The sequence below is a fragment of the Silurus aristotelis genome, assembly GCF_946808225.1.
Source record: "Silurus aristotelis genome assembly, chromosome: 9".
Taxonomy (NCBI): domain Eukaryota; kingdom Metazoa; phylum Chordata; class Actinopteri; order Siluriformes; family Siluridae; genus Silurus; species Silurus aristotelis.
Window position 1 is genome coordinate 7,577,880 of NC_139582.1, and position 27,385 is coordinate 7,605,264.

The 27,385-nt window shown below is 35.5% G+C and overlaps 1 protein-coding gene and 1 long non-coding RNA gene across 4 annotated transcripts in view; both read left to right on the plus strand.

Annotated features, from left to right (window-relative positions):
• Nucleotides 1-8,716, plus strand: part of kcna4 (potassium voltage-gated channel, shaker-related subfamily, member 4) — a 43,664-nt gene extending 34,948 nt beyond the window's left edge. For all 3 annotated transcript variants that reach the window (XM_083549957.1, XM_083549958.1, XM_083549959.1), the window contains exon 3: nucleotides 8,601-8,716. The gene's annotated coding sequence lies outside the window, so the exon portion shown is untranslated. The remainder of the gene's footprint in view (nucleotides 1-8,600) is intronic.
• LOC310730867 overlaps nucleotides 1-27,385 on the plus strand; it is a 402,048-nt gene that overhangs the window by 78,722 nt on the left and 295,941 nt on the right. The gene's annotated exons all lie outside the window — the stretch shown is intronic.

The following is a 27,385-nucleotide window of genomic DNA, read 5'->3' on the forward strand; positions in this document are numbered from 1 at the left end:
CGCTGTCTATTTTGGAATACTTTGTGGTCAAATTTCAGGCCTAAATATAGTTGATGGTGGATAAAATAAGTTTTCTGAATTGTCATTTTCCAAGTGTGAGTCATTTTTAAGGCCAGGTATCAATGTCTATTAGGATTATTTTTATCCTATAACAATAAAACAAACACATGATAATATCATTTATAAAAGTTGTATTGCAAGAAAAATAATGATAACAAAATGCAAACGAGGAAAGTAATTTTATATTCGTTATAATTCGTTCATATCACAAAACAAAAATTTGCTTAGATTTTTTTGTTTTGTTTGATAAAACCAATTTCTTCATCAAAAAACATTTCTAATGTGAATATACTGTTTAATGTAAAAAAAGAAATTCTGTCACCATGTGTGAGTGTAGGTGCCTATCGTGCATAGCTTTACGGATAAAATGTCAGTCAAAGCTACTCAAGATAATAAGAAAGTCTGCACATAAATCCAATAAAGCAGTGAATGAAATTATGTGGATGCTCTTGTTTTGAAGGCTGAGGACAATGTCTCGTGTCTCACAAACAGGTCATCTTGAGAAAGTTAAAGGAGAAAGATTATCCAATCCATGAATTAGCAATCATTCAGTATAAGTATCAATCATTATGTCATTCCAGAAAATGTCTAAAGATAGACACTGTATAAATATGTTTTATGGAATATGTTTATTAATAATATATGAGTCAGTATGGACATTCAAAGAGACAACTATAGTTATTTAGACAATAATGGCTGTATGTTGAGTTATTTTCAGAGGGCAGTAAATCTGTACTGCTATACAAGCTGCATATTGACTACTCTAAAATATACCCAAGTTTCATTTCTATAGTATAGTCCCTTGAGAAGATACACTAAAATAGTTGCTGAAAGGTGAGGGGTGTACTAACTTTTTTTGAGATACTGTAAGTAATGACACTGGGATTGAGTATAGAAAGGTGGATTTCTATGAATAGTTGTTAGTTTATCTTTACATATTGTGTGTAAGTCTAAAGGTTATAAATAAACCATCTGGTGTAAGTCTGAAAATGAAAAATTGAAAATAAAGTGCATTTGTAAATCAGTAAAATTAAAAGATTTTGGCAACCTATTATTTCAGGTCATTCGATTTCAAATTCAGATTTTAGGAGGCAAAAGTACGCTTTACCCTACTTTGTTAACAAAGTTTATTTCTTATTTAGGAATTATGTAAATTGTACGTATACCGAATACAACATTAAATGGAATAAAATCTTTTAAGACATGCTGTTAGAGGAAGGTGATCAACTTCTTTTAGGTAATAGAAACTGCACTTCATTGGGTTTACAACACTCTTGATTAATGATTATATATTTAAATGGAAATTGTTGTAATAAATGTATTATAAAGTCTTATTGTATCCCAGGCAAAAGTTTGTTCACACCCTCTCCTTCAGTTGAAATGATTTTCAGTTTACAGGTTTGTGTAGTCAAGAGTTCATTTGTGACCTTTCTTGCCTTCCTAATTTGCTTTAGACCATCAGTTGTTTTGTGCAGAGGGAATTAGTTGTATTAGTGCTACCACAATTACTGTACAAATTCCTATTATGGCAAGAAACACTTAGAAAATGAAGGTCTGACAATCCCAAAACATTTTAAGAACTTTAAGTCTATGTCCAATTAAAGTCTTTAAAACCATCAAATGCTATAATAAAACAGGCTGCCATTAGAACCATCCCAGGAAAGGAACACAAACAGATAACTGTGCTGAAGAGGATACATTTATTAGAATTACCATCCTAGGAAAAGACAGATTCTACATACATGCTTCTCAGAGGTCAAGTGGCAAACACATTTTAATATTCACTGTTCATGCACATGTACAAAGTGTGAAAAGAAGTGAAAGCAGAAGGGCAGTCAAAGACTGACTTGATTTTGATTTCTCTTTTGTTCATTTAATTTCAAATATGTTCATTGTTTAAAATAAATATTTAATGTTTTAATTTTTGAAATCATTCTTACTTTTCAGTATTTTTTCACAACTGCCTAATACTTTAGCTTACACACAAATGAAAGCGAGAAAGAAATTGACAAGTTGTCATTTTTTTTTTTTATCCATATATACAGTGCATTTGGAAAGTCTTCAGACTCCCTTCACTATTTTAGTTTTGTTATGTTGCAGCTTGAAACTACAATTGTTCAGACCTATTCATAATTTTTTGTTACTGACCCAGATCTATGCCATGCAACAATCCTGTCTCTGAGACCTGCAGGCAGTTCTTTTGACCTCATGGCTTTGTTTTTGCTCTGATATACATTGTAAGCTGTAAGGTTTTTTGTAGAGTGGTGTGTGCCTTTTCAAATCATGTCCAATCAATATACTTTTTCACAGGTAGACTCCAGTCAACGTGCTGAAAAATCTTTCATGCAACTGGAAAGCACCTGAGCCAATTTTCAAGTGTTGTTGCAAAGGGTCTGAATATTTATGTACATATGATATTCGAGTTTTTTTATAAAAATAAATGCAGTCATTTTTAGAAGGCTGTTTTTACTTTGCCAGTATGGGGGACTGACTGTAGATTAATAAGAAAAAAATCTGAATGAGAATGTAAAAAATTAAAGTGAATGTAGTATCAGGCTGCAACATAACGAAAGTGAAAAGAGTGACGGGGTCTGAGTACTTTCCTAATGCATTGTAATCATCTTTCCTTCACCGGTTTCCTTTCTCTCTCTCTCTCTCTCTCTCTCTCTCTCTCTCTCTCTCTCTCTCTCGCTCTTGCAGCTAAGACAAAATCATATCTAGCAAAGTCTGCTGTCCTGAAAATTTTGTTGTGGTAAAAAAATAAAAAATATAGTTTTTTACCTCTGACTGTTACAATGCATGGATGCTAAATAAACATCTCCTTATAGAAAACCTTTACATGCATACATTTATGCATGTGAATGAACTCTCAATATTGAAATGATCAAATATGTGACTTGAATTAGAGCTGCCACTACTTTCCGAGCTGCAGTTATAGAGAATAAATCAGCATCTTCTGACCAATCATACTCACATTTCATTTAAATACATCAACAGTCAATCTTAAAAATGATAACATACATCCTAATATTAAAATATAAGAATATCTTTGGGGATTTGGAAGCTTTCACCTACTAAGTTAGCTGTTTCTATCGCTTATCTAATCTTTAGTTAATTGATTAGCTGCAGGCTTACAGTATCTAAGGTGTCCTTTCACTTATTTTCTTCAAGCTGTAACACGTATTTCTATTTCAACATTGTCATTGTCTGCTGAAATCCACTCTGATGTCTTTAGCTTGCTGTTAACACAAGAATCGTGTGCTGGCGATCTAAAATTAGCCTCAGAATGAGACAGCTTGGAAAAACAAAAATTGGCTGCAATTACTGCTGAATTCCTTATTGAGTCATGTTTTGACTTCCTCTGCGCCAGGAAAATATGAAAATATAATTTAACGCTAGAAAGAGAGTGGAAAAGCAGCGAGAGAACTGGCAAGAATAGTACAAAAAAAAATAAAAGCAAACTCGGGAGTAAGAAAAACCGAGAGAGAGAGAGAGAGAGAGAGAGAGAGAGAGAGAGAGAGAGAGAGAGAGAGAGAGAGAGAGAGAAAGGTTGTTTTTTCCTTCAGCACATGTATTGCAGTAAAGTAGAGAGTTATGAGGCTGTTTGCAGTAAAGCTGCGAATGAAGTCGACTCATTATATTGTAACTTAATTGTACCATATGCTGGCTTCTTTTATAAGTTCACATTCTAAGCATATCAGATCTTCAAAGCTGGAGGAAATTTGCTAGAAACTTTTTTCATTGTACTTTTTTAAACATGCATGCCATTATTTGTATATCTGATCAAGTGAATTTGACTATGGAATACCTGGTTAAAAACTTCAGGAAGAGGTGGGTCTTCACTGCTCGTTTGAAGATAACCAGTGACTCGGCTGTTTGTACCGCTAGTGGATGTTCATTCCATCACCTCGGTGCCAAAACTGAAAAGAGTCTTGATGTATACCTGTCTTTTATCCTGAGAGATGGTGGAGCCAGTTAAGCAGTGCTAGAAAAGATTAAATTATTTCTGAAATCCCCATCGCCTGATCTTTTTGCAGTAAAACTTTTGACATACTTTTCTGCTTAACATGTTTTGTTATTTGTATTACCACAGCCTTGGTCTCATGTCAAACCAGTCTGTTTTTTACTTCTGACCTCTTTTATCGGTTAGAATTGTAAGTAAAATTCTATCTACTATGCACTATTGTAAGTAAAAAAATGTAAAAAAAAAGTGAAACACTGAAATATAAAAAAGAAAATAAATATCTGTCTGGCATCATCAATTATGGCACAATAAAGGGCACTAAAATCACATTTTTTATATTTGATGTGAACATTATCTGAAGCTTTTGATATGTATGTGCACAATTGTATGCACTGTGCTGTTAGATGATTGGATAATAGTAGGTGCATGCAGTATGAAGGCAAAAATGCAAAGACATCTGCCCTATACTATATTATATGCTTATTTCTCTGGCATGTAGGTGACTGCATCATCATCATAGAGTACATCATTTTCATACACTATATGGAAAAAAGTACGTTTGCTGCCATATATGGTTCTTCTCCAAAATGTTACCACAAATATGGAGGCGCACAATTGTATAGGATGCAGTATAATATCAAGTTTACTTGAACTTGGAAACGCAAACTTGTTCCAGCATGGCATTGCCCCTGTGTGAGCTCCATGAAGACATGGTTTACATGGTTTGGAGAGGAAGATCTTAAGTGTCCTGCTATAGAGCTCTAATAACAACCCTACTGAACAGCTTTGGGATAAATTGGAACACTGTCTGCACCAAAGCCTCCTCACCTCACCTACATCATTGCTTGACTTTACTAACACCCTTGTTGCTGATGAACACAAATGTCCATAAGCACACTCCAAAATCTAGTTTAGCATTTTCACAGAAGAGTGGAGAAAATGATAAGCACAAATTGGGACTAATGTGAAATGTGATGCTCAAAAAGCACACACCACACATATGAACAAGTGTCCGCAAATATAGTGTGCATAGAAGCTTCTTGTATTATCAGAATCAGAATCATCTTTTTTGTATAAGCATCATGGTTTGCATGTACAAGAAATTTGTGATGGTGTCCTGGTGTTATAGAAATATAAAACAATTATAACAACTAGGAAAATGAAATAAAGATAAAGATATTAAGTATACAATTTGTGCAGTGAATCTAAAGTAAGACAATGCAAATATAATTGTAAAAGGGAGGCAGTACAAATGCTAATATCAATCTCAATTAAGTCCAAAGGTGTCGGGTTGCAATATGGTGGTCCTTGTTGACTGTGTTGTGAGATGACAATATGAGGTTTACATTAGTAATAGTATTTGTGGAGGCAGATCAGACATGATTGTGGGTAATTTGTCCTTTGTATTGTTGATGAGGTCAGTTGCTGATGGAAAATATATACAGTGTAAATATATATATATATATATATATATATATATATATATATATATATATATATATATATATATATATATATATACACTTTTGATCCCAGTGGGACATGACTATTTTCCTTAAAGTTTTAGTAAGCTCCCAGAGGTATAGGAATGGTGGCTTTTAATACGATGTGCATAGGCATTTCCTCTGTGGAATATAAATTGGATGAGTCACAAAAATGTGACAAATCCTACTTTAAGAAACACATTTCATAGCCCAACAGTCCAATCAGATCTGTTCAGCCAAACATTAAAAATAAATCTTTCTTCCTGCTCTCTTTGTCATTACTGTGTCGTGGTTGCTGGGAGTGGTAGTACAGCTTGATGTGCTGGTTATAATAATGGATACGGCTCTGCGCTCTACTAAAGATGAGCTTTCAATTGGCCGAAAGCTCCTTTCTAATTACTCTGAAAAAAATCGTTACTTTAATTTCGCATGCCTCAAACATCCTAGTGCAAGAGGCTTAAGCAAAACATATCCTGTCCTGCATTTAACACCTTTAATAAGGGAAGCATTTAAATGCAAAAGGTGATGCTGATGTGCATGTTCGTGTGTGTGCGCGCGCATGTCTTAATAAAGGATTAGCATCTGCATACTGCTGTGTGGAATTGTACTAACCTTCTAACATCCTCTAAACACACACACACACACACACACACACACACACACACACACACACACACACACACACACACACACACACACCACAATCTATGTAGTTCGAAAAATGGTGTTGCATATTTTATAATACAGTAAGTGTCAAAGCAGGAGACATTATAAACAAGGTCAAGGGAAAACTCTCTTTCATAATTTATAATCTATAATGCATTATAATGCATATTTTTTTATATATATAATGCATAATAAGCCACATGCGGTGTACACATGCGGAGCTGGTAATTGCATTTGTTTGCATCATAATATGAGCTTGCATAATATTTGGGCCATTTCTGTACCAAACATTAGTACATCAAACTGAGCTTAAAATTTCCAGATGTGCAGACGTTTCAGTTCCTATGCCACTTGCACATATTAATATACTGTATACAACATCATTCTATGTTTACGCCTTGAGCACTATATAGGGAATTGGGAGCCGATTCAATTTTCACCTCTAGGAGAAAGAAAGCTGAAAAACTCATCATTAATCATGGCGAATTTTTCATATGAAACAGTCTAGAAATTCAAATTTGTGGCACATTTTATTCTATTTATATCCTAAGTTAATAGCGATAAGAATAGCAATATCCTACTTATCACTGAAATCAGTATACTGTATTTAACTATTACATCAATCAACATGTTGTTTCATCTTCACAGTCAACATTCAGGAGATTTATAGACAGTTTATTTCTTTTGCACAGGGGAACCAGAAGACAGCAGATGTCTATATTTATGTGTCACAAATAATTCACGCTGAAATTCTTTATATGTGAGCAAGCACAAATGATTACGTCTGGGCTTACAACCTTTACTTTCATAATGTGTTGCTTGAGACATTCAAATATCCGGTTACTGAAATGAAAAGCTTACTTGCAAAACAAATGAATAAAAGGGGATAGACGTGAGATTTAAAATAAAAGATTTATAGAAATAAATGACAAGGCATTATTTAGAATAGACAGACAGACATAACACAGACAGACACATTGAAAAGACAGATAAACTTATTTATTTAGACAGATATACTTATTTTTTACTATAGTATTATTAGTATTATTATACACGTTTATGTTTCCCTAATCTTTAGCTGTCCACTTTATTAGAAACAACTGTGAATTGGCACATTAAAGCAATTATCCAGTTATTCAAATTGGACAGTTAAGAATTGGAGAAATGTCTTCTCATATTTTTTCCATCATCATCAGCTGTCTAGTTTCATTTCGACTGTGCCAACTGTAGCCTTTGCTTCCTGTTATTAGGTTGACATGATTGGAACCTGAGGTCATCTGTTGCTTTAAAATCCAATTTGTCCTCAAGATTTGAGGTTTTGTGCATTCTGAAATGCTTTTCTGCTCACCACAGTTGTAAAGAGCGATTATTTGAGTATCTGTAACTTTTTTGTCTGCTCAAAGTAGTCATACTATTCTCCCCCCCCTCATGTTCTGGATGTCTTTTGGTTTTTTGCGCCGCTCTGTGCACTGCTGTGTCAGATCACAGTTTTTTACATACTCAACCATCATGTCATGTGCAAAGTCAATAAAATAAGTTTTTCCACATTTTGACATTTGATGTAACCATTAGCAGAGACCCTAACACTGATTTAATGCATTACTCTGCGGAGACATGATTGTGAAAGTGTCTGGTAAAAGTATACGGTATCTACTTATACTACAAAAGAATCAGAATAAAAAATTAAAAGAGTGATGTGATATAACTGCAATAAATTATCCATCACATATATAGCATGCAGAAAACACAGATGAAACACAGCATATCACATTAAAATAGTGAATTCAAATTAATTTGCAATTTTATTAATGTAAAACACTGGAATGTGAATGCAGATAAGTAACAGACCAAGGTTCTGTAAGAGTACAGCTGACAACTGCATAATCCCTTTAAGGCTTAACTGTGATAAACCTACATTAATATTTATATATATTTGTTTTCCAACAGGTGTTAACTGTCAGGTGTATGTAACATGATATAAATCAGACGATATATTTAAAGATGTATAGTTGTGTTAGAACACAGGTCTGTCTTTTTTACAGAATATTTGATTGTGTGATGATTATGGATACTCATGATATGTGATTATAATATTAGGGTTACACCTACTTCCTCTTAGCTTTAAGTAAAATGCATTGGCTAAAGCTGATTATATAAAGTTAACTGATAAGAAGGTGGAGATTAAGGCATGGTCTTTCTCCATTTTTTAAAAAATCTTTTTTATTATTAGCCATGAAAGGCTTAATGAATGTAGGTCTCCTATACTGAACAATGTCAGCAATTGTAGTCTGTATATGATATATTTTTTTTTATCAATTGCATAGATATATCTGTAACTCGAAATTACTATATTTCATGAGATTTCCTTCTTTATGTCCTTGTCCGTACTTTTCTAATCATCATCTTTTGTCTGTGCTCTATTGCAGTGTGTCTTGTGCACAAGAATCCAAGGCGCCATTGAATTGAACTCCCCACACAAAGGATTCACAATGACTGAGCTTTCAGAGAGAACAGAGATCGGAGGAACCAAAAAAAAATAAAATAATGACCCAGAGAGACCACTGCTGGACAGTAGAGGATAGCGAGGACGCTGCTTGCTCTCCCATCACCTGTAAAACAGGAAGTCCATCTTCATGCCAGGCGTCAGTCACTGTTTAAAACCTGTCCCTGATGAATGCCTTAAAGACACAACTCACTACATCTCTGCGCAGAGGGAAACACAGTAGGAGTCTTCTCAAAAACAATTTTTGATGTTTTTTTTTTTGACATTTTTTTTCACTTGTGAACATGTCTTGTACAAAACAGATGTGGATATTTTAATATAATAGAGAAATATTTGTTTGGTTGTAATGTGGACACTGGTTTCCATTAGGTGGGATTGGTAATAGAATCACAAAGCAAAGCATATCGGGCTCTGCTCTTTGTCTTAAATGTGTAGTTTTTAAGCTTCTTCTGTTTCAACCAAAACCGCACTCTGAAATGGCCTGGTGTTAGCTTGGAGTTTTTCCCAAGATCTTTCATTAGCCATGTATTCATGCAGCAAGAAAAACAGAACAAACAAAAAGGACAAAAAAAACACCACCACTCCCCTTGTCATTGGATTCAGTAGTCATGCTACTGCAGGCAGAGCAAGAGCTAGCATCCCAACAGCTATAAATTCTTAGCAGATGTGTATTTTGTATTTAACAAAGTGCTGTAAGATCCAATCACAAACATGCAAGTGTTTAGAGTACATCTGTATGTATAAATATTTCTAGCACACAATTAATGTAAAGCAAACAAACAAGCAAGGAGCTACAAGATCTCTTCAGGAATGAATGCAGTATGTACGTACCGGTTACAACATGAAAGCTTTTACTGCCAGGTGTGATGTTTGGCTTCCTGTGTATGAGTTCATTCTTGGCATTATGCCGGACGCTCAGATGGCAGGCTCGGCCTGCTGGTAACTGCAATGCTGCATATGTGCATAAACAACAAATATTACTTTCGCTGTCATGAGGACACGCTACAGAGTCTGAGGTTTAAACAGTACAAATTACAGAGGTTTTAAACTTGAAGCCTGGCAACAGTTCAAATCAGAATGCACTATACTGACACTGGGCTTAATTTATCAAGCTGGATATGAATTAATTTATTTGTAAATTGCTTTATGAAAATTCAGTTAGGAAAACATTCTTATAAGATCTGTGCTTCTATAAATTTACCCATAAGGTATAAGGAGACCCTAAATAAGAAGAAACAATTTATCTGCTTCAGATTGTATAATTGGACTGCAACTGTACAGTATATATGGATTTTACTTTTAAGTAAGAGTCTTATTAGACTTACAAATGAATTGAAGGTTCTGCAAAAAAATTTGATAATCAAGCTTTTAAAAAAAAAAAAAAACATTTATAATATATAGTCAAAGACAAAAGAAATAGCATATTTTTCGAACTATAAGCCGCTACTTTTTTCCCCACGTTTTGAACCCCGCGGCTTAAACAACGAAGCGGCTAATTAATGGATTTTACCTGGGTTTTTCCCGGTTTCACAAACTTCAAGCCAAAAAACTGAACCCCATAACATTAGACCAATGAAAACGCACTTCACCTGTGTGATAAACTCCCCAGAGAAATAAAGTGGTACCTTGATCTACGAGTTTAATTCGTTCCGTAGACGAGCTCGTATCTCAATTTGCTCACACATCAAATCAGTTTTCCATATTGAAAATACTTAAAATGGCATTAATCCATTCCAACCCTTAAAATGACACCCCGTTTTTATGTTTATTAAATTGGCAAATACATTTCTAAATAACAAATCTTGTATAAAAACATAATAGAAAGAGTATGTAAAGATATAGTACGGTTTTGTTCAGTGTATTTTCCTTGGAGATGAGACGTCTTAAACTAACGAAAACGCCGGTGTGGTGTGTGTCTGTGTGTGTGTCTGTGTGTGTGTGTGTGTGTGTGCGGTTGTGTGTGTGTGTGTGTGTGTGTGTGGGGGGGGGGGGGGGGGGGGGGGCTGCTAGAGGCGATAAGCGGAGGCGGAGGAAAAAACTAGTTTTTTTACTATCACTCCTGTACACTATGTATCCCTAAACTTTAACATTTTTACTTTTTCTTCTTTGCTTATCTTAATTTTCGTCACAGTCTTCGCTTTCTGGCTTCGCTTCGCCATCTAGCAGCGGCGTCTCGAGCTCGTACCTCAATTTTTTGCTCGCGTAACAAAGCAAAAAAAACGACAGAGTGACCGCTCGTACCTCGGAAAACTCGTACATTATTGCACTTGTAGGTCAAGGTACCACTGTAGTTGTGAAAGGAAGGAGGCAGACAGTGAACAATGACTTTCTTGGTTGGCCACTGTTTAGATACAAGCCGTTGTAACGCTTTGAGTCTGGGTGAAGGGAGAGCTCGCTAACTCCAGAACAGAAATCATATAAGCACAGACAGGTTTCCAAAACTTGTGCTTTTTTATTATTCTTTGCAACAGCGTTACGGGTTAGTCCAAGAAACTTAAAAATGAGCACCAAAAAATAATAAGGACATAATCCTCCGTCTCCACACACGCCAGGAGAATGCAGTGCCGGTCTTTTCCCAAAATACCGCTATGCTCCTAATAGAAGCGCAAAATATTTCACCCGTTACACCGTGTGTAACGTGTCTTTCGTTAAAGCCTGTGTAAAGTACATTAGTGTAGACATATAGACTTGTGTAGGCTTATAGACAGGTGCGGCTTATTTATGTAAAAAATATTAATATTTGTCCAATTCAGTGGGTGCGGCTTATATAAGTGCGCTTTATAGTCCGGAAATTACGGTAGTGTATCTATGGTAGCTGACATACTGCTAAAACTCTCTAATACTAACAACAACTCTCTGTGATCTTTGATTTAGTCTGGTTCGAAGTGCAGATCAGCTGTGCCCTGAACAAGCTTGGTCATTTATGACTGATTAGCATGGCCTACGCATGTAAATACAAAGAAACTCAGAGTTACAAAAACAATTAAAAAATTTTTTTTCTTCAATTCAAGTTCTTTCAAATCAACAAAAATCATTGATTAACAATTCTGATTAAAAACTGATAAATGGGGTCAGTTCTGTACATTTTGCCAGGGCCAACTAAATATTTTTTAACGATGCACGACATTTGTTTATGTCTATTTTAAAGAATACTCCAGTGCTTTTCAGTATAATCTTCTACATAAAGTCCCATCTACAACATCAGATTACCACAGACACCATGTAGATAGTTAAGAAAGAGCAAAAAACTTGTATACTCAAAAGGAAAAGGAAGGAAGGAAAAATACATGAATATTCATTTAAAAAAATATATATGTAAATCAACAATAATCATTTTCTTGGTGTTAAAGTCAGTTGTCAAGGTGGAATTACAAAACATCTGGAAAAGCATAAATAAAGCTTATTTGTAATGCTTTAGCATTTAAAACATTTCTTTTATGCAGTATCTTGACCTGAGTAGCATCAGCTAGCATGAGGTGTTTGAGCTCTGTGAGCACAAGATATGAACAGCTGTTGGCACAGAATCTACACTTTGTTAGGAAGCCAAGTTCAGATTTAAGACACGGGGAGAGGGGATAAGATGTGTTTCCTTTCTTGTGGAAACAGATTGTGATCTCAAGTTGGTCATCCTTGAGCTCTCTATTAAAGAAACTATTTAAAATTCCCCAGCTGGATGAAACTGTATAATAACAGAGCTGGGACGGCTTTCATATATTATTTTTTGAACTTATTGGGTGGTTAGATGATTTTATTTATAATTTTTTTTTAGCTCAGTCAATATGGTCACATAGTTCCCATCTTAATTGATAGAATTTAACAACTGCTTTTTGACTTTCCTTTAAAAATATTAAATATGTTGTCTATTGTTTTCTCATTACATGTCATAATTCCTGTCTGTGGTAACCACACAAATGCAGGAAATCACTGGAGTATTCCTTAATTTGAATATAGTTTATAGTATACTTGAATAACAAGAATCCAGTAAACCTGAACTATTGTTAAAACCATAAAACTAAAAATTACATTAAGTGCAAAATAAGAAGTACAAAACCACATTTATACATTTGATTTGACAAAATGTTGACTTTTGCACAAATTGCACAAAAATAATGACATTCCTTGCAGTGGAGTTACTGTCTTGAAAACACTGAGCTTGAACTTTCGGACTGCTCCAACAGACATTTAGGCACTGACTTTAAATGCAGCGCTATATTCAGTTAAAGCGATTGGATCAGCTATCACTGTTGGTCTGTGCTTTGCACTGCCTCTCCTTTATTGTCGTTATCTACTGAGCCGTCCACCTCATTCCTTAAAAGTACAGTAAGATGCAAGCTGACTATACAGTACACGGCCGAGGAAGCAAACGCAAAACCCTTCTGATAGTTATAAATTATAAATTTTAACCAGCGCTTGTACAACCTTATACTCAAGTGTGTTTGCGCTCATGTAGATGGCAGCAAATTACAGTATCACACAATGAGAGCACAACAATATCACACACATACCTACAGACCCACACTGGCTAGCAAAGCAGTTTCTCAAGGAGGAAGCAGTCAAAAGCTGTTTGCTAATGTTTTCAAAGCCCACAGTTCTCTTGATCACTCCCTGTGTCTCTTTCTCTCTCTTTTCTCTCTTCTTGCCTATCTGACACGATCAGCCATGCATGCAGACATGAACTTATGCACACAATCTCAAGTTCCCAATTCTCTCCTGATTTCAATCTAGTCCCCCCTCACACATTTTTCCTGGCACCCTCTCCATTTCTCAGCTACCTGATGGAGTCTGCTCAGAATATATAAACCTGTTGTAGATGTACAGAGACGTGTGAACCGAATTTATAGATTTATCCAAAAAGGATGAAGCAGCTGCTTTGTTGTAGAAAATGCATTCAATTCATCTGTATGCAAAGCACTTATGGCGGTGTATTATCTATTTTTTTTTTTAAATCTAGCCTTGCCTCTTATATAACCAAAGTCGAATTTTTGTTATTTCAGAAATACAGATCTAGTAAGAATAGATAGATATTGAAACGCAGAATATTTACATAAGCAGATGTCTATTTTAAAAAGTCGTGTCTACTTTTTTGACTGTTAGGCACCTCCAGCCCTAAGAACCCATATTTTCTTGATATTCTTATCTTTACACTCTGTGATCCTTAAAGCGTCTAGTCAGATGAATGCTAGTTCTCTCATTCTACAAAACCTGCCTATCTCTCTCTCTCTCTTTCTCTCTCTGTCTTTTGTGTTTGTCTCTTTTTGATAGCGAACTGGGCTCTTCGCCAAGTTGTCCACCAGAACTTTCCATCCACCTGATCCAAAAAAAGCGCGAGCGGATCAGCGGTGGAGAGCAAACCGCAGGGTTTTGTGTCACATCACATGTTGTAGAGCTGCACGTGACCTAACCATATAAATACGTTTCCTCAGGAGTGGAGAGAATGGGAGCATCAGGACAGGAGTCATGTGTTGAAGCATGAAAGGTTTATACTGCCAGGTGTGATGGAGATCTTGTTAAAGCTGGAGAGCCAACCACAGGGCTACGTGTTGCATCACATGTTGTAGACCCGCATGTGACCTAACTTTGTAAATAAACGTTAGCAAGATAATGATGTCATCATGGCACGTTGCTCTGGGCTCTCTGCTGCGACGATAGTGACAAGCTCCTTACCAACCCACGATGCAATGCACATGACTCTCATTGTACATTCAGTCAACAGCCAAGAATTACTAGCGAACCATGAAGGATCTGTGTAATCGGGGTTGCTTGGACATTGCAGATTGGTTGAGTAGTTTATACAGTATAAAGTGGCTTAAAGAATGAAGAGAATTTCTTGTTACAACAAATTACACAGATCAGTTTAATTTGATGTTCACATATAGCTTTACTTCTTCAAATGATGTATGAATCTGTTGCTTCTGCAAAATTTTATTGTCCAATAAAACTCAACTGAGGTGAAAAGATTTCTAAAAGCTTATTTAGATGATACAACACACAAATCTAGCACCAGAAATCTCCTGACAGAACTTAGTCCTTTGGATTAAATATGATAGTTTTATATCATTATAGTTTTTGTAAAATTCTGCATTGATCCATAATAATTTATCCCAAAAGGACAAGCCAAAGAATTTAAAAGCAACAACTCGATTAATCAACCGCAAAAAATAAATTCTGTAGCAAATTATTTGCAACATATTTCTAATACACTTCCAATGACAGTTGCAATACTGTAAAATCTATAGTGTGGTCCAAATATCAAATTTTGGTCCATTAAGTCAATTAAAGATAAATAGGCTTTTGTGTGCAAAAAAACCCTCCTTAAAAAAATTAATTTGCATTATCGTGAATGTAGTAATGAAAAAATAAAAAATGATAAATATGCATTGTCTGCGTTTTTTTCAGTTTTGTCATTGAGCAATGGCTTATATAAAAATAAGATGCAGTGAACCATTAAATACTAAAAAAAAATGTGTTTTATTTTAATTTAATTTATAATAAAAAATTAAAATAAAACACATTTTTAGTATTCAATGGTTAACTGCATCTTATTTTTATAGAAGTTAAATACAATATTATACCTTTAAAAGCCCGTAAAAGTCTTTATTATTATTTTTTTTTTCTTTGTAGATCAAAAACTTTTTGATCTACAACTAAAACTAAAACTAAAATGTTTAAAAAAAAAATTATTATTTGAAGTGATAGCAAATGCAAATACTGTATATTAAGGCATCAAAGCCACTACTATTCATAAAATTGTGTCTAAAATGATATGAATTATATTATATATATATATAATTCTGAGAAAGTGTGAAAGGATGTATGCTAAGCAACATAGCAGACAAATAATTTTATTGGACAGAACAACAGCTTTAAAGTAACCAATCAGATATTAGAACCCAAAATGATCTCTTCTATTGTATATAAATATGTTAATTATTGCACTGGTTCATTGACTCAGTTATTGTAAATAGGTTGATTATATTTATGAAGCAGATGGAAAGCAGTTTTTCTTAGTGGACTCAGACAATTGGACCACACTGTACACGGTGCACCAGGGAGTGAGGCATTTTCCACCAGTCATTCCAAAGGGACAGAATAATTCACAAAGGACGCTATTGCCTGACTGCTCCTGCTTTACTCTCCATGGTAACAAACCAGACCAAACGCTGCATGCTGGAAAAGATCTCTTTCAGTCAGCTGATCGTTTTACGTGCTCTATCATATCATATGCCTCGAAGCCCCTCTGTCATCACACCTTCACAGGCACAAATGTGAGTCAGCTCGGAAATTCTCTTCATGAGCGTAGCAAGATGGTCGCACCAGAAACAGCCTGCTGCAAATTGGCTTTGCTAGTTAATACCCACATTACCTTTTTGTTGACGTCCTGTGGGCTGACGTTTCTGTGTGTTGTGTCATCTCTTGGGCTTCGTCACAAACAGCGAGTCTGAATTTTGAGATGCACCTGGTGCACCAAACACCAAACAGGAAGTGTATAATATCATAATCCAATAATATCCACATGTTCTTTTTGTTCATGTGGGTTTTAAAGGCAAGAATTGCCTTTTCTTTATGCATGATGCTTTGTTTTTTTTTTTTTGGAAAAAAAACGTGCATCCCAAATAATATATTTAAAAAATACCTACATGTTTGTGTTGCCCTTCTTTAGGTGCTGCTTTGGTAAAATACGGGACCCTCCGATTTTCAGTTTCCACAGTTTGACTTTGGTAAACCATCAGTCGTCCTTCTGGGTTTTTCTACATTCTTATCATTTTTGTAGGCAGCAATATCAGATGTGATGGAAATGGAATTATGTGCAATGTTTAAATAAAAACATTAAATATATTAAATAAAAAAAAAAACAAAGAAAGTGCAACTGTGTCTTTCTTAATTAACTGGAGTTCACATAATGAGAAAATACTCTGCTTTCTCACTTTTGTTCTATAAACTATGCATATGTTCTTTCATCTGAAGTAAATACTCTATCCTGGTCAGCATGCTGGTGGATCTGGAGCCTTTCCTGAGAACACTGGAACACTGTGAGATGTCACACAGAGCTCAAGAACAAATCAGGAGCCCTGGGTGCTGTGTGGCAGTGATGCTACTGTGTAAATAATGAATCATCTAATAATCTAATGTTGAAACATAATTCTTTTTATTTTTATAAGGTTTTTTTACTACTTTTTTAAACTGTTAAAGTTGGTGACATGTTTTACATTTGCTGCAGCAGTTTGTAAGAGTGTGTGGGTGGAGTTTTGATTTGGCTCTCAGATTATGCAGATTAGACATTAAACTATTCAAAATCTAAACATTTAAACAGTTCTCATGGTTTGAATGGATTTTTGTGGTTTGTAAGACAATGTTCAATAGATAATACAAATTTAAACAAGAACAAATAAGACAAAAACAAATCAACCCAAACATATATTTACAGCACAAAAGGAGAAAAACGAATGATAAAGCAACGTGTGTAAAAATGCTAATTTATAATAGCATATGAGAGCACGTTTATCCATGTCCTTATGTGGTAGTACACTGCTGTGTCCTAATCATGAGGACGAAGGGCACCTCCATGATGGGGCATTTTCTCCACCAGAGGCTAACAGTTGACACCTGATCTACTCTCAACATGGAGTTTAAATATTTCAGATGGAAGCTGCATGCAACAATTACTGGATATGCTCCAAATGCAGTGGCCAAACTCTCAGCAGTGTACCTGCTCACTCTTCTTTTCTCCTGCAGGCTTTTTGAGGACACCAACACACAAAAACACAATAAACAATACATAAACAGATGCCTCTACTCATCAAAATGATGAAAGGTTAATTAAGCCACATTTGCAGCCTCTAAACTTTCTCAAGATTAGTCACAAATCCACCAACCACCAGTGGCTAAAGAACAGGACTCAACAGGTCACGAGGCACTGCTGACCTTTCTCTTTTAATTATAGATCTTCCTTGTCCCTCTAGACATCTTTATTTGCCATAAACCGCTGAAGTTGGCATGAAAAGATACAGATTTGTCCACCTTGAAGGTCAGTGCTTGTGGACGCTGGGAGAAGTCTGCAGGGTGTAAATCAGCGTCAGTTGCTCCTATTTATATACCAGCACCCATCAGAACTGTCGGGAAAATTGGGTGAACTTGCCGAAGGACCCAATAATATTCGGCCAGTTTCTGTGCGGTGTCAAGTTAGGATATGAGCAGCCTTGTCACTTGAAAGTGAACACAGATATTCATACAATTCAGGGAAAAGTATAATTTCCTAAAGTCCAACTGGAAGAGGTTTAAAGTGGGAAGAATGAAGTGGAAATTCCAAGTCTGAACTTTTGATTCCTCAACAAAACATTTATTATGAAGCAGCAACTACATACACATTAGACTATATTTTAGTTCATAATAAATTAATATCTACTAAATTTCACCACCTAGTTTATTCCCATTAAAGGTTACAGCTTTATAGATGGTTGAAACTTGCTTATGTCGAACATCAATACAGCTTTATTCTATTATAACTTTTATCTAGTAAATGGCAACATCTAAACAGGAAGGTGTCTCATCATTCTAAATTGTCCCAGATGATATGAATGCACTCTGTAAAACCAAGTGGACAATAATGATCGCATTTACAAATGAATTAATAAAAGGTTATAATGTAAGTAGAGAATAGATTGAGTTCATAAATTATGTACACAAATGAATAGTAAGGCATTATTCTTAATGAACAGACAACATCCTGTAAATTGATATAAATACAGATTCAAATAGGAGACACGATATTAGTTTTAGGGTTATTTTTTTTTTTTTTGTGAACGCTTGCCAGAAAACTTCACAAGCCATCCGATAGAGACTATAAGAAGAAGATCCTGCCTACCAACAAAGCAGACATAAAAGAGGGAGGTTTTTCTTTTATGGAGGCGCAAGCAAGCGGTCAGATAAAAGGCTTCCGGGACAAAGAAAGAGCACTTTCATGAATATAAATGTGCAGCAAAGCATGATGTAGTGTATGTATTGCATCCTTAGTCGCTAAGGTTTAAATAAGACAATTTATTTGGTTATATTTTGGAAAACAGAACCCACAGGGACAATCCCAAAAAGTTTCCTATCTGCACACCGCTAGTTGAGATCAATTATATACTAGAGTGATGAAGCTAAGGTTGAAGAACTTTTAGAACCCTATCTAGTCTGGTTTTTGCAGTATTGTCCAGTATTTCGGTGGATATAGTAAGGACCAGTTTCTATGTAGGCTACTGTTTTTGATTATGAAAACAGGTAAATCTATTTGGAAAACAAAACAGATATACAAATATTATTGTGGTAAACTCATGGTAGACACACAGTCATTCAATAATTCATTTATTAAAGTCATTAATAAAAATGCATATATATTTGCACTTCATTTATTATAGTCAAAGTGAAGAACATGTACCACTGTATGTGTTTTATACCAGAAGGGTAGGCAGTCAATCAAGCTGGCAGCTCTTTTCCAGAAATAGGCCTCCTCACACAGAAGTGTAACATTAGAGCCCGAACAATAGCCAAACACATGGTGGGCATTCTGTAGCTTTCACACTGCCAGGAAACACGTGCCTGGGCAGTTCGCCTCATCCTCAGGTCTACTATTGGAAACATAACACGCTGTGTGCTAATGTCCCCAGAAACTTAACACCGTACACAACATGCGCACATACACACACACACACACTAACATCCGCTCGGCTCTACCAACAATTAACAACTTCAACTTGTGTTCTACTCGGGACTTAGAAATATACAGCCATATTTCTGCTGAACCAGGACGCTGGATTTTTATAGTAATTCAGGTCCATGAATGTCAAAGTACATTACATTTAATGGTAAAAAAAAAAAAAAATCACTTTTGGTTCCACTTTTCACATTTCGCAAAAGGGGTCTCTTGCACACTGTTTTCTATTCTGTCCTATGTCCTTGATTGGCTTTAGATAGCAATTCCCTGCTCCACTGAAATGAAGCCTCTGCAGCCAATTTGATGTGGATAAGCAGTAAGACATCCAATTAAACTGATCAGCTATTCATCAAGCCTTTGATGATGAGCTGAGACAGGGTTGGGACAGAGAGAGATCTACAGTACGTGTCTGCTTCCAGAAGGCAAGGGCAATATATACAGCAGTCGGTGTACATTTTAAATCAGCACCATAAAACTGTGTTTATGTGTGCAGTCAATAACTCATATATAGGTTGGTCTTTGGTAGCACATCAGTATAAGGGGTCAGATTCTAGACATTAAGTCATAGCTAATACAATACATGAGCATATAAATGGTAAACACAGCAGCCATTTGCCAATATTAGCACCCTATTAATTTTTTGTTATATGTTATTTTTTAGTTTCTCTTGTGCCTCTTTTTTTTATTTTTTTTTTTTCCAATATACTTTGAATTGATTTTTCCCAGAAGGTTCAATGGACTTGTCATACTTTGCAACCGATGTGTTGGTATATTTAAGTTTCACATAAGTACAATGTTTTTAGCCTCTCATTCATAAACTTAACACACCGGCACTCAAAGAGTTTGATTCGATTCGATTGTGCGTGTGTGTGTGTGTGTGTGTGTGTGTGTGAGTGTGTGTGTCTGGGTCAGGGGGCGTGGTAGTGAGGGGTGGAGGGTAGGTGGTGCTACTGGGATGCAAAGTTCAGCATGAAAAAAAGATTTAGGACAAAAGCTGTTCCTGAACCTGCTTGTCTTGTTCCAGAGGCTCCTGTAGCACCTCCCTGAGGGCAGCAGGGCAAACAGTCTTTGGGCAAAGTGAGAAAAGTCATTAGTGATGTTCTATGATTTCCTGAAACACAGTTTCCTGTAAACGTGAACAGTCTTTGGAAGTAAAGTTCTCACAATGCGTTCAATAGTTTTCATCACCCTATGCAGCACTGTGGTCTGACACAGTAATATAGCTGGTCAGGATGCTCTCAATGGTGCAATGGTAGAAGTTCACCGGGATGTTTAAAGCAAGATGGTTCTTTTTCAGGGCCCTCCTTGGTGTCATCTGCAAACCTAATGATGTTGGAACCATATACATTGTTGTAAGGTTGTGGGTGAAGAAGGACTAGAGAAAGGGACTTAGCACACAGTCAATACAGATACAGTTCATGGAAATTTGTTATGTTGTTTACTGTATGAATGTTATATTAATAAAAAACTTTCTTTTAGCTTCTCCCATTGGGGTCGCCACAGCGGTCTCCGCATGTTTGATTTTGCACATGTTTTTATGCTGGATGCCCTTCCTAACGCAACCCTCCCCATTTATCCGGGCTTGGGACCGGCACTGAGAGTGGCTGGGGTTGGGTCCCTGACCGGGGATCAAACCCGGGCCGCAGCGGTGAGAGCGCCACATCCCAACCACTAGACCACCAGGGAACCTAAACAATTCTATTTGAGCTAAATTGTGGTCTAAAGGTTCTCTCCGAGTTAAGATTGACTACCAGCTAAAACCTGCAAGGAAAATAAATGTGTTTTATTTTTTTATGCTGTTTATTGCACACTAGCATTATCAGCCTATACTTATGGCCCAAAATTCGGAGCACCTGAATTTTCCAGCCACATATAGTTTTTCCTTAAACTGATACCACAACGTTTGAGGTAAACAATCCTCTTTGGATACAGTGGAATTAAAATTTTCCGTCACTTGAGCTAGGAGAGCTAGCTGATCTGCAAGTGTGGTTATACAGTAGATTATCTTTTACAAGTGAAAATACTTCCATTAACTTAAGTTAGTAAGCTGAAACTTATGTATGTATTCATTTTTTAATCTCAATTCTCAGAACTCTGCTTGGGAATACATAAATAAAACCCTGGAGTTCAACACTGTTACGGTTTATGGTTATTCATTGAAATCTCAATGTGATTAAAGAAGCAATTAATTGTGTGATTAATCACAGAAAGTGCGCTAATCAATTAACAGCACTAATTAGTACACAGTCTACCATTTTAAAATCACACACATACTAAATATATCAGAGATTCCTGATATTTTTCACTCTGCCCAGTTACCGATCATCAAGCATGCAACGTGCGCCGAAATGGCAAAGTGAAAATGTCAAATCCGTGTTAACATTAACGATATTTAACGTGTCTGGCCAAGTTTTCATCAATGTAGGTCATCCATCAATCAGTATCACTTCTGCTATACAGTGTAGCATATAGTATAAATGAACATGTTAGCTTATTTAAAGTCAAGAATCAAAGGTCAAGAGGGCAGAACAGCACACACGTATGAAGTTGCTTTTACTTAAAAGTATACACTTTTAAGTGTACACTTTTAAGTATACACTTAAAAGTGTATACTTGCTTTGCTTAGATGGTTATTTTGTATGACTTTTTTTTTTTTATATATATTTTAGGAGCTCCAGGAGTTTGGCACACCACATGCTGTTGGGATTTTATTTTTAAGGGAATATTAATGTATACAGATGTCATAACAGCATGCATTTTTTGAATAGTGTTTTAGTTTGCACATTGTGAATGCAGTGCACCCAGAATTGCCAGTTTAAATCATATTATAGCTTAGTACTTTTAGAAAATACAGAAATGTTTTAAATTAAAAAAATAAAGTAATACTGAGGAACATGTTTACATTACTCAGTGTCCTGACTATGTATTATTCAGTAACTCCGGTACAAGCGTTCAAAATTTTATATTGTTTTAACAGTGACTACTTTTGGGGTCTGGGGAAATGTAGAAGGTTACTGACAAAATGTTCATACACATATATTATTATGTTTATACATTTTATATATTATATATTTTATTTTATATATATATATATATATATATATATATATATATATATATATATATATATATATATATATATATATATATATATATATATATATATATATATATATATGATGTTTGTATATTTTACATAATCCTCTTTAATCTTCCTCTAAAAAAAAAACATTATAAAATAATCAGAATTAAAGTGAGCATAATGACCTTTTTGGTCTTGTTTATTCTTTATAAATAGAAAAGCATACTTTACATTGAAGACCATCAAATTCAGGATTTCACCGGAAGTGAAACATTGTATATGAGAAGAGGAAGAGAACTAGGACTAGGATGAGGGGATTGAACATGACATTGTAGGCTGCCTGCATATGAAGTGCCAATTGCCACCAGGCCTTAGAGTATTACACATACCTTAAAGGAAGAGAGGAACGAAAATATTTAGGATGAAAAATAATATTAAACAGTAGGAAAAAGAGACAATGTACAACTTGTATTAATATAAATAAATACTACATGCTGTATTTTACATGTACAATACAGAAAGAAAGTAATAAAGGAAGGAAGGAGGAAAAAAAAAAAGAATTAAAGTAACACTGATAGATAGATAGATAGATAGATAGATAGATAGATAGATAGATAGATAGATAGATAGATAGATAGATAGATAGATAGATAGATAGATAGATAGATAGATAGATAGATAGATAATTTATATTAATCTATAAATAAATTAAAGATCTAGATAGATAGATAGATAGATAGATAGATAGATAGATAGATAGATAGATAGACAGACAGACAGACAGACAGACAGACAGACAGACAGACAGACAGACAGACAGACAGATAGATAGATAATTTATATTAATCTATAAATAAATAAAAGATCTAGACAGACAGACAGACAGACAGACAGACAGACAGACAGACAGACAGACAGACAGACAGACAGACAGACAGACAGACAGATAGATAGATAGATAGATAGATAGATAGATAGATAGATAGATAGATAGAAAATGGATAGAGGTTTTTGGAAGTGTCCACAATGAAGGAGATTCTGGCTTCAAATTACTGGCAGTGAAACACTCACATGAGGTGTGCAGTTAAATTTCTATTTGTTGTCATGGAAACTGCCAGTGTGAATTGTCTGGTGAAAAAAAAAAAGTGTGGAGTAGAGGAGGGGAAGAGAGAAGGAGAAGAGAGGAGGGATCAGATGCTGAATCTCTTTGGGGGAATCCCTTGCCTCTACTTAAAATATCAGGGAGGTTTATTCTGTTGAAACAAAGAGCACAGAGAGCTGGAGCACGCCTTGTCAGTATCGAATATAAACACTGCATGGTTATTGATTCGGAAGAGTGATTTCTCTCGAACCCAAAGATTTGCATGAACGGTGTTAAGCAGGTATGCAAATTTCTTTCTGTAAAAGACTGCAGGCATGTCATTGGCAATTATTGTGATTCATTAGGATTTGTGAGTTCAGAGTCACCAGTCACATATGCATGACATTACGCAGATATGAACAAATATTATGGAGTCACGAACTGAGACACTTTAAACCTCTTTAAATCCTTTAGAAGAGTTAAAGAGCCAGACTGCTATCCAGACCAAGATATTCTCTTAAAACTTTCTCTTAATACTCCTTGCTCTTAAAACTACAGATATTTTCCTACTAGCTTCACTGCACTGACCAAATAATTCATACCACTAACCAAATAATAATAATCTGTTCTAAAGCTAAAAAAATAAATATAACAACATCTGAGGGTGGGGAGGGTAATTTATCAGTTTACATAAAATACAGTATCTCTCAAAAGTACACCAGTCACATTTCAGCAACCATTTTAGTCCTTGAACTTTAGAATTTCACCTGGTCACTCAACACCAGCTCCACAGAGGGACCATCAGCATTCTGAGCAGCTTCACCGCTGCCTGGTTTGGGAACTGCACCATCTCGGATCACAAGACCCTACAAAGGAGAGTGAGGATGGCCGAGAAGATCATCAGAGTCTCTTTCCCCTTTGTCACGGACATTTACACCACACCCTGCATCCGCAAAGCCAACAGCATTGTGGACGACCCCACACACCCCTCACACACACTCTTCACTCTCCTACCATCAGGAAAGAGGTTCCGATGCATTGGGCCTCACATCCAGACTATGCAACAGTTTTTTTCCTTAAGCCATCAGGTTCCTCAACACAGAATTTAACTGTACAAAAACACACACACACACACACACACACACACACACACACACACACACACACACACACACACACACACACCCTCAACTGTGTGTTACTGAACTATACAACCTGAACCCAACACACACTTGTTACTCATCTCAATCCATTCAACGACCCGTATTATGTTTATATTCAATTATACTTTTTACATGCTGTTTTAATGCCTCTTGACTGCTGCTATTGCTGTTTTTGCACAACATTATGTTTATGTTTACAAATACACCGTTGTATACAGTTCTCTCTTTTTCACATTGTACTGTAGAACAATATACAGTAGGTCAACTGGTCAGTGCTATTATGTGTTTTGTGCATCTGTCCCACACTGTCTTGTGTTGTACTGTTTTTGTATTATGTATCTATGTACAGCATTAGCTATCTATGGTTTAAATGACAATAAAAGCTTCTTGACTTGACTTGAAATGTGAGGGGTGTACTAATTTTTGTGAGAGAATGTATTCAAAACTAATTTAGATGTAAATGCATTTGTCACAATTAGGTCGAAACACACAAAAACATACTGACAAGGAAATTAGAGGGTCAAACATCTCCTCTTATGCTTTGCTGGAGTATTATATTACAGTGTCAGGTTATGTCAATCATCCTCTGTAAATCTTTCTATTCCTTGGTTTGTCCTTTGGTTTGTTCAGTGTACCGCCTCTGCCCCTCTCTCTCTCTCTCTCTCTCTCTCTCTCTCTCTCTCTCACACACACACACACACACACACACACACACACACACACACACACTCGTCACTATCCTTGTGAAAGCTTTGAATTGGTGCTAAATAATGCTATGCCTGCACTAAATTTTCCCTTATTTAATTGAAGAAAAACAGATTTCATTGTATGGATCAACCTCAACAATGTTAAAAATGTCAGATATCCTTGTGGGAATCCCTTTGGTCCACAACCAAGATATTGAGATATAAAAGCATTCACCCTCTCTCTCTCTCGCTCTCTCTCTCTCTCTCTCACACACACATACCTACACTTTCAAAGGCCTCTGCCAGTCATGCAGTCCAGAACTGACACTAAGCAGCGGGAGGCAGTCTGATATTTTCAGCTATGACATATTTGACCTCTTGGTGGCCTCATCAGTCTCACCGGGAGCTGTGTGTGTGTGTGTGTGTGTGTGTGTGTGTGTGTGTGTGTGTGTGTGTGTGTGTGTGTGTGTGTGTGTGTGAATCAGATTAACAAATTTACCTTTTTTTTTTGTCCACTGTACACTATTCCCATGTCGAATGAATCGCATTTATAGTATATAAATTCTAGGTGAAGTACTGATGGCTTCTTTGTGTTTGTAATAGGCAATTATTATACCAATATTTTATAATAATAGATATACAAAGAACAGAGCAGGACATATTGATCCCTAATGTGAGGTTACAAACTAGCTTAATTAAATAATCGGGCTAATATAACCGATTTCTTTGTACGACACTATGCAAAGCTAAATTAATAAAATATTGTGTATGTTATTTAAATCGTTTTTGCCTCTCCACATTTTAATAATTAAATAAACTATACTGGATTATGCTTTTCTTGATTGCATGTGCGAAGTGAAAGTGGACTTGTAACAAGTTGCTTGGGATTGTAAAGCATTTTAATAGTAATTTATGCAATCATAACATATGTAGAAGATTTAATGTCTTCTCTGTGTTTGTTTCCCAGGCCTTTTAAACCAATTCTAGACCAAGCTCTAGGCTATTTACCTGTGTGTAGCGTTAAACAAACTCATGTTTATCAAAAGTGAACACACACTGAAAAATGTCAAACAACCTCAAATCCATTTTCAAATACAACATCTGCTGTCATATTATACACTGACTCAGCTTTGGTTACTGTTGCTATAATGCATCTGTGACATGGCTTGAATAATAATGAACCTGCCTGTGAGATCAAAATCAATGTTCAAAAATGTTTTTAACTGTTAACTGTTCTATTAATTTTAATTGTATTACACATTTAAATAATGTGCTTACAAAAATAAGAAACAAGTCCCTAAAACAAAACCTTGAGAGGAATCAGACTGTAGGGGGAACCTGTCCTCATCAGGGTGACACTGGATATTATGGCAATTATATGCAGTATATTTACAGTTTTGTCATTTTTATTTGAATGTTTGGTGCTGTAATTGATAACTTTATACTTACCGTGTTAAAAAAAATGTAGATTTTATATACTCTGGTGTGTGTAGTAAATTTTCATCCAATCAGATCACTGTACTACATACATGTCCCACCTCTTAAAGAAATACCATATATATTATTGTGTGTATATTACTGTTTACATTCACACATTTGCCAGAAACTACATACAATATTGACCATATATACCACAGTAGAGTACGGAAGTCCTAAGAGGTCATGGATTATAATATTTTTTCAAAGAGATAAAAATGTGTGATTAATCGCAATTAAATATTGTAATCGATTGGCAGCCGTAATATTAACGCATGACCACTTAGACTTCCATATTGTACAGTGGTATATATAGCCAATGTTGTATGCAGTTTTTGGCAAATGTGTGAATGTGAACAGGTGTCTATTCAAAGATATCTTGGCCTGTTTTAATGTGTGAGTGTGGTGTTTTTTTAGAAAGCTTTTTCCTGAATACAGTTAATTTCATTGACGTTTGCTGGTAAAATCAGCAGTCTTTTTTTCCTCCCTTGTGTTAAGACTAAAATGCTTTCACTCTTGCAGTTCTA